The following is a 9,163-nucleotide window of genomic DNA, read 5'->3' as shown; positions in this document are numbered from 1 at the left end:
GGGTAATAACTTTACTGTTTAAATCTGAGTTCTCTCCCAAATAAGTTTTACGAACCCTGGGTTGCAATCCAAGAACTCAATGGTCCTTTCAATGAATTCGAAAGACAATTTGTATGAGCGCTGCCATTGTTATCGTAGCTTAACTGTTAATTAGCATTCTTCGGTCACTGAATCGTGGTAAAGGGTTAACGTCAGCCGAGGCAGTTCAGAGAGAGACAGAGGGGCATTGAGCAGGCAGCATGGGCGAGAGCAGTAGTTCGGGTCCCGAGTCCCAGGATTAGAGTCATGGGACTAACCAGAGGCAGGACCATTACCTCTGAGTGGAAAGGCTCAAACCCAGTGACTCCTTCTCAGATCAGATGAAGAGGAAAAGACTCAGAAAAAGAAGAGAGGGAAAGAGAAGTGGAGGAGGGCTGGAGGGCGGGGGGTACGCGTCCGAGAGGAGAATTGCAGAGCAATTAGGTGCGGCGGGACGGGAGCAGATGTGTTTTTATGTCCAGAGAAGAGTCTTGTGATCACGTTTGAAAGAAGGTGTTCGTAATCTCTATGGAAGGGTTACTGTAGTGAGAGTGATTGTGGTAATGGAGGTCAGATGGGCCCTAGCCACTAAACTTCATTTAACTTATTCCTTCTGAATCCATCTGATACCAGGCCCCTCACAAAATCCCTGTATTATACCAGTGGGGCTGTTATCACCTGAAGGAGTTGCAACTGTATCACTTGGCTCATGTCTACGAGTGAGCTCTTCGCCATTAACCCCTTTAACTTGTCACTACGACATTGGTGATATTAGACTTTTATTGCTTTGCATGGGTGAGGAGAAGGAGAAGAAGGGGAAGAAGAGGAAGTGGGAGCTAGGTGAGTGTGGATAATGGAGCAGTCTGCAGGCATGGAGCCCGGAGATAAGTGAAAGAGTCAGAAATTGAGTGTGATGCTGAGGCGAGGGCCGGGCCCTTTATTGATGGAGTAAAAAGAGGAAATGGGGAAGAAGGAGAGCAGGATGTCTCTGAGGAGGTGAGATAGACGGCAGCGGAGCGAGGGACATAGAAGGGGAAAGATATGGATGGCAGGCAGCAATTACTGAGACTGCGGCTCAATGCGAACACTGCCAAGTGTGTGTGAGTGTGTGTGTGTGTGTGTGACAGTATGCGAGGAGGAGAGAGGCACAGAGCAGGAGAGGGGGGTAGAGGCAGAGGGAGGATTGAGATCTCTGCCTGCCCGGGCCCCTGCTGACTCTCATACAGGCAGATCACAGGCTCATCATGTCAGCTCTGTTTGTGGAAATCCTCCCTCATCAAATGACAAATTTGCTACACGTTTACCTTTATCAGATCTGGGAGAGAGAGGCAGAGGAGACGAGCGAGGGGGAAAGGGGTGTGCGTGTGTGTGTGTGTATATGTGTGTGTAAGTGCCTCTCTCTCTGTCGCCGCTACTGTCGAGGGGCCAATTACTTGCTCCTCCGAGAGCAACTCTGCCATCTCAGGCCTTTCATTCAGCCACCCTCCTCCTCGTCCTCCTCGGAAACATCTGTCTCTGAATATGCAATGAGCGTGTCCAAGAGAATACACCCACGTCCTGCACAAAGCTAATATTTGCTAACATCAAACCTGCCTGTTCTGCCCTACAGTGCCGTGCTCGAGCGGGACGCCACCAGTGCTGCTGGGAACCTCTCCCCCTCCCGCTGTAAGATTACTGGCGTTGTCACTGACACCATACCTGGCTGCCCCCCCCCCCCCCCCCCTTCCTTACCCTCGGTCATCCTCATCTTATCATCCAACCTGCTCCTTCCTCATCTTCTTCATCATCTTCCTCCTCCATTAGGGCTCAATTAACTAGACAAGGAGCCACATCAGCCTCCTTGTTTAAACATCACTTTTGCATGTCACATTAGGTTATTTATGGATCATGGATGAGTGCATTGAACCGAGTCTTCACTGGAATAAAAAAATCTTCAGTTTCTTGTGGTTTTATTGGCTTAATCGTCTATTTAAAGAAGAATCCTAAAATCAATAGGCAGATATGGAGATTGGATTATATCTGTAATTCTTGGTGTTTGTGAAAAATGAGTCCGTTTAGCCGTTAGTTACTCATCTTGATGTTTTTTTTTTCTTCCACATTCTTTTGGCTTCACTGACTCTGGTTATTTATCTTATTTCTTCATTATCAACGTAGATGGCAATAACTCGAAGAAGATCATAGCTCTCTCTCATGTTAAGCCTTTTAAATCTGGATTAAAAAAATAATAAAATCCTTCAACACATCTTCACAACAGAACAGCTGAATGATGATTGTGTGTGTGTGTGTGTGTGTATGTGTGTGTGCGCAATGGCATGTACAGTATGCAAGAGTACGTACAAGTTTTTAATTTGTGATAGGGGAGAGTGGTGTAATGTAGGACATCGGGTAATGTGAGACACCCCCTGTATCTAGGCAACGGAACACATTTGTGGTCATGTGACCATTATGTTTTCAAGCCCCTCCCATTCCCCCCTTGCCATGAAGGAGAAGTCGGTGCTGGTGCTGTGGAAAGTATGATTTTTCTCAAAAATGTGTTTTTTGCATGTAAAAGTAAATTTTCTTGCTTTGAACTTAATCAACTGTTGTGTCAAAACAAATTGATTCAGGTAGAAAAACTTACATCATACATGTTGGTGAACTTCCAACATATAAAACCATGTGATTGATGCTAGCTGAAGATTAGCCTGAATTGCTAAGAGATGTTGTGGTGCAAATGGGACAAATGCTGTGTGGTAAAGTGAGACATGAAGCACAAGTTAAGTTTAGTCTTAAACATATTTTAGTGTTATATTACATCACATAAGTTTTATTTTTAATGTCATAAACATTGTAGAAAAGCCATCATGCCAAGAAACTATACACCAGGAAGACAACCTGGGGCCAAACACCCCTTGCAGAGATGGAGAGTGCAGCCGCTGAGGTCCTGCAAGGAAAGAAGTCCTTAAGAAAAGCTGGAAGGGATAGAAATATTGACAAGACAACCCTCAAAAGATTCATAAAGAAAAAAGAGAAATGGAAAAAAAAATCAGTAGCCTGGGGTGCAGTGGCTGAGGTAAAGAGAATATTCACAGATGAGATGGAGGAGGACCTTGCCAAACACTTGAAAAAACTAGCTAACCAGTTCCATGGCCTTGCTCCAGTTAAGTGCCATGAACTGGCATTTGAATACGCAGAGAAAAACAATATCCCTGTCCCTCCCAATTGGACAGAGAAACAATGTGCAGCTAAGCTAGGGTGTGCAAGAGATCACATGAATCAAAAGTGGTAAAAGTTGTCAAAGGTGGTCTTGTCTCTCACTTTACCCCTTAGCTGGGGTAAAGTGAGAGACAAGACCACTTTTTTAAAAACTACCATATTTTCACTGCCCTTTGTCCTGAAGACATTCTGATCATTTCCATTGCTGGAAAACATCCTGAATTAATGGGAAATGTGTATATTTTACTGATATATCATTTTAGCTCGCCTAGAGGGGAGCAAATGTAAAAAATGTCTCACATTAACCCGCTCTCCCCAACAACCACTGAGAAATAACAAATGATGAGATACATGAATATTGAAGTTCAGCTCTGTTGCTTTGTCATAACAAACAAATGCCTCCTCCGTTATTAATTTCAGCCTCACACATAAACTCCCAAAGATGGTGAGCTTAAAGCTCCGGGGAGGGGGGACGATTCAGAGTCTTCAATTAACCTTACCCCAAGCCGGAGTACCTGAGAGGATCCAGGTAAACAAACATGAACATGCAAACTCCAGACATCAGAACTGGAAACCTTCTGGCTGTGAGGTGACAGTGCCACTGCTTTACCACACCACACGGGCAGAATAAAAAAAGGAAATTGAAATTCAATGCATCAGAATCTGAGATACTTTTTAAATTCCATCCTTATTCTTTGCCTAAATCTGGCACCTACATTACCCATAATGCATCAAAGAGGAGTATGCCATAGAGGTGTGGTTAGTTCACTTCTTTCCAAACTCTAAGTTCAGTCATTTTTGAAGATTTTGAAATTGTTGTCATCCCTAACACTGCCTCAAGTGACATCATTTGAGGTAATATATAAGATTTTGCACTGTTCCCTCTAGAGGCCGAAAACCTACATACAACATTTTGTTTTCTCGCATCCAATAGTGTAACTCAGATGTGAAATAAGATTATCACAGGAAACATAATTTTTAAAACTGTTTGGAAAGTCAAAGTCCTGCTGCCTCAAGTGTTTCCCTAATTTCTGACAGACAGAAAACTCCAACCTCAATAGTACATGTGTAACCGGTAGCGTCTAGCGATGTCTGCATCGTGATTTATTTGATTAAAAAGCATCGGAGAGTGAGGGGACCTCGGTTTTCTGACAAAAGTAGAAGAAACGCACATCCTCCGGTCAATTGGAGCCCCTACACAAACTATACCACACAAATAAGTCATAAGATTGCACTTTAACTTAATAACATGGAGGCTAACATACAAAATCTTCAATGACCAAAATGTCACATATCTCTCCCATGGAGTGTCACAATATGAGGGGGGATTTGAAATGGGAGAGACGCCCTTACAAGGAGGGGGTCCTTCAAAAGTGGATGTGGGGTCACAGCACTTGATCAAAATAAACACAATCAAATAAAATAAGTTTCATGCATAATGGACTCTGCTGTATAATTGCCATTGATTATAGACGTGCATCTCAGTGCTTAATGTTGAGGTTTCTATTTAGTTTCCATCATCTTTAAAAGCTTGATTTTTTTACTAGGATCTGTGGATGTCAAGGATTCCTTCTCCTGACTTTTAATTTTGCTTTTGTCGTTTTTTGGAAATCGTCACTTCAGACAGAGGAGAGAGTACAGCGAGTCGGAGCGCAGCTATTTTGACAGGAGACGCTCTCCACAGTGTCTCTGTCTGTGCTGATGGATGAAGATTAAAGAGACAGGAACAGAGAGGGGGAGATTATAGGAGGGCAGAGTATGACTGCTAAAGAGAGAGCGAGAGAGGGAGGGATGGAGAGGGCTTGGATGATAGCAGGCTAAAGAGAGAGAGAGAGCGAGAGAGAAGGAGAAGGGGAACATTTGCATAATGTCCTCCTTCCCAGTATGTCCCTGAGGCTCGCCATGCTGGATAACAGAGGACCAATACTATTAATTCAATCTCTTTATTTTTCTAATACTTCATAAATTAATAATTTGTCCCCATTCCACCCACAGCCACCCCCGCTCGTCCGCAAAACCACCGTGAGCGTCGAGCTGAGCTGCCTAAGTTTGTAACTTTAACCCAGGAAATTGATGTGAGCGGGGCCTCGAGGCAGACCTGCTAATGAATGGATAGAGAGAGAAAGAAGAAAGTTAAAAGATGGTCTTTTATAAAGTAATTTAAGAAAATCCTGTTAGCTGGATCAAGTACAAGAGTATAATTTCTCAAAATGGGGGAAAGAGGAGCTTTCGCGCCTCTCCCGCACACTTAATAACAAAATTAGGGAGGTAAAAAGATAAAGAGAGGGAATCAATTAGGCCAGGGCTGGTAAACAGTGCTAATTGTGGAGAGGCTGGGATGGCCCGTGGAGGTTGGAAGGTGGGTGCTCACACCCTCGGGGGACGGCCTAATCTCATGCCATCTCCCACACTGACGTCCTTGGTGAGGCCGGAGGGGGAGGACAGGTAACACATAACCCTGTCTATACACCTGCCTTCATTGTAATTCTGGGTTTATTCTAATAGAAATGGTGCCACATGGATATCATTTATCGATTTCTTCCCAAATGGATCTAGCACGTTATTTATTTTTGTCTACAGAATAAGATAATATTTTCTGTCATATTTTGCTCTACTTTCTCCCCCACTCTTAAGCCTAGCTGTATTTGTCAGGTTTGTGATGACACCATCTCTCCCCTGTAGCGGGGGCGTGGAGAGACACCCATCACGTAGACAGCCTGTTAACCAGGCACTAAACACACTAGAGATAAGAGGAGATTATCAGACTGTTATTGTTCCAAAGGGGAGTCCTCTGTCACACAGACCTGGCCAGACTCGTGGGTCAGAGAGGAGTGAAGGAGGGAGGAATGAATGGATTAGATGGATGGATAGATGGATGGTGAATGGATGGCTGGATGGATGGTGCAATATGTGATGGTGGTGCTGATCACTCAGAGGGAAGAGGATCCCTCACTCTCTATCAGTTCCCTCTGTTGAAGGCAGAAAACCTTGGTAGCTTTCCTCAGGGAGTAAAAATCTGAATATTGAAGATTATATTTTATATTAATTTTAATAATGGCAGCAATGTTATTTAATTTAGTTTAATTTGGGCATGTTTTTTGTTGCATTTTTTTTAATCAAATGCTTCAACCCAACATTACAATAACATACAGTTTCTTGCTTTTATTTATATTTAATGTTCTTAAATCATCCTATTCACATTGCCCGACAGTTTCATATATTGTACTGTATATAGATTTTCTTTTTTATACATTACATCTATATGTCATATATATATAATACATTTACATGTGGTCATTTCATAATCATAACCATTTTTGAAATATTTAAAATATTTGGTATTATATTATACACTTCAAATACAGCCTAATATGTCTAATATTTCTGTAAATCTTTTGATGTCTACTAAGTCCCTTGCTGCTTCCACATTACATTTTGATTTATTAAAACTACTTTTATTATTGCCTCACACATCACATCTCGATAATACAATCTAAGAATATAACATTTTAATTTCTAGCCAAATAATTGTCTCTGATTTATTGTAATAATAGAAAAATATAAGATTATTACAAGAATTGTATAATTTCAAATTAATGTTTCAGTATTGATATAGTGTCAACTGAGTAATATTAATTCATGTGTAAAATTGTCATGTATATTTAGTCATTATTTCCAATTATCATGCCATTATTTTAATTACTTGCTGTACTTGTATATTATCCAAAAGTCTTAAAGACATGCGACATATAATTAATCACAACCAGTGCAAATTACTGTGATATACTCAAAATAAAAATGAATATTTATATCTGATCTGAAGATCTTGGCGTATACATCTGGATGATTTGTGCCTTTTGCGTGGCCCTCAGAGGTGAGCCTTTTGACCTTTTATCCAGTGTCTCACTTGTGCTCCACTTCCTCAGTAGATAAAAGCCAGGATGAATGGTCTCTGTGGGCATAACCAAACACTGAGCATTATTTGATTCAGACTCCCCTGGGTGTTACGACTGGGAAATAATTGTATGTATTTGTATTTGTTTCTTTTGCACTGTGGTGTGCTCTGGATAATTCTTAATACCTTCTAGAGATTATACGGTAACTCCCAAACTCCCATGATTATAATTAAGCCTGACTTGGTTATAAAATGAGCAAATAGCAATTTAGTTTTGCATCGTGTGAGGGAGCATCTGTGTGTGTGTGTGTTCCTCTGTGCTCTCGCCTCTCCATACGTCTTTACATTTCTGAATATACTTGTGACTGAGCTGGAGAGTTTGAATGTGCACACGCATTGAATGTGTGTGTGTGTGTGTGTGAGAGATTGTCTGTTTGGTAAAAGTGCTGCAGAGGAAAGGCATATACAGAGAGGTTCAGTTAGGCATGGCGACTGCTATCATCTTCCTTCTGGGAAAAAAAGCAGAAGAGAAAAAACACAAACATTCCCCCATCCGTTCTCTTTCTCCTCCTTATTCTCTATCTTGCACTCCCTCTCTCCCTCTCTCTTTCTGTATCACTTACAAAGGAGCCGTTTCCTCCAAAATGAGGCCACGTACGGAAGGTATGCAAATGAAATCATTGCTCGTGGATTAGAATGGGACACCATATACCCTAAATCATGATTGTCAATCATGGCTGGGGATTAAGGGATATGGGCTCACAGACCTAAAAAAGCAACATTTCCCCCCTCAGGCAGATCCCCATTGTGAGGAGCTCCAAGGAAGAGAGGGGCTCCATGGGGGAGGAGAGAAACACTGGAGCACTAGTGCCCCCTTCTGTCTGATATTCACTGCCACCATTTCATCATCATCATCAAACACCGGCAGCCAGTCTGAACAGAAATAGCGGCTGGCACACACGAGCCTATTCATTTACACTCCACGTAGCCACGGGCGAAAGCTTGATTAGACAAACGCACATGCTTTGGTGATGCAGTGTTTCATCTTCAGTGGAGGAGAGAGAGAGAGAGAGAGCGACCTCATTTGTTTCTCTGGCAAATGTGCCGGCTTGGTTCAACATCAGTGGGTTAGGAGGGCCATGGGCCTTACACATGTAACAGATGTTTGTTTGCCCTGTGAGTGAATGTGTTCAGCACTGAAGTCCCTCAACCATCACAATCAATTTGTTCTTCAGATATGTTGTGTATTCTCTAGTTATTTGTATGTGGACTGTACTTGTACTACATTTGCCAATTAGTCAATTAGGGGTACAAGGTGTGTTGTATGCATTTAAGCATACATCCAAATATTGTATTTTGTACTAGTAAGAGAGGGATCCACACATTTTGGGTATTAATTACACAAATAATACTAAAACTACTATAGTTTGATCGATTCATCGATTGGACACAGACATATTGGTATCAGCGTTAATATTTGCATATGCACTGATATGAAAACCTTTATTTTAGAGATTACACATTATGAAATTGTAGTACAACATAATTGGTTGAATTTTTTTTATTTATAATAAAATAAATTGTAGTACAACATAATTGGTTGAATTTTTTTTATTTATAATTTATGATTAAATTATAAATATCCAGCCTGAATGACATTTCTTTGTCATAATGGTTGATTACAAGATAATTGATATTTTTTAAATAAATATATATCTGCCGACATATATCAGTGTTGGAAATGTTTTACTGCCTATTTTAGTATCTGTGTCCGACTAATAATACAGATTAATAATAAACATTTTTATGATTATACATAATATTGGATCATTGAAAAGTATGATAAAATCTTGTGAAATGTGCTTAATATGTTGAATTCAGGAGTCTTCTACTTTATATTAAGTGCAGCTTCTCACACAGAGACATGTTTAGTGGATTGTGTGTGCAGACCCTGGAGCCCTCAGCTAGAGTGCCAGTCTGTTCCTGTGGAGCAGTCAACCAGACAAACCCAGCCAAGAGAAAGCAAGGTACAGGCACCGGGCCAGGAAACAGCAC

The sequence above is a fragment of the Platichthys flesus genome, chromosome 10, assembly GCF_949316205.1.
Source record: "Platichthys flesus chromosome 10, fPlaFle2.1, whole genome shotgun sequence".
In the NCBI taxonomy this organism is placed as follows: Eukaryota; Metazoa; Chordata; class Actinopteri; order Pleuronectiformes; family Pleuronectidae; genus Platichthys; species Platichthys flesus.
This window is presented reverse-complemented; position numbering follows the sequence as displayed.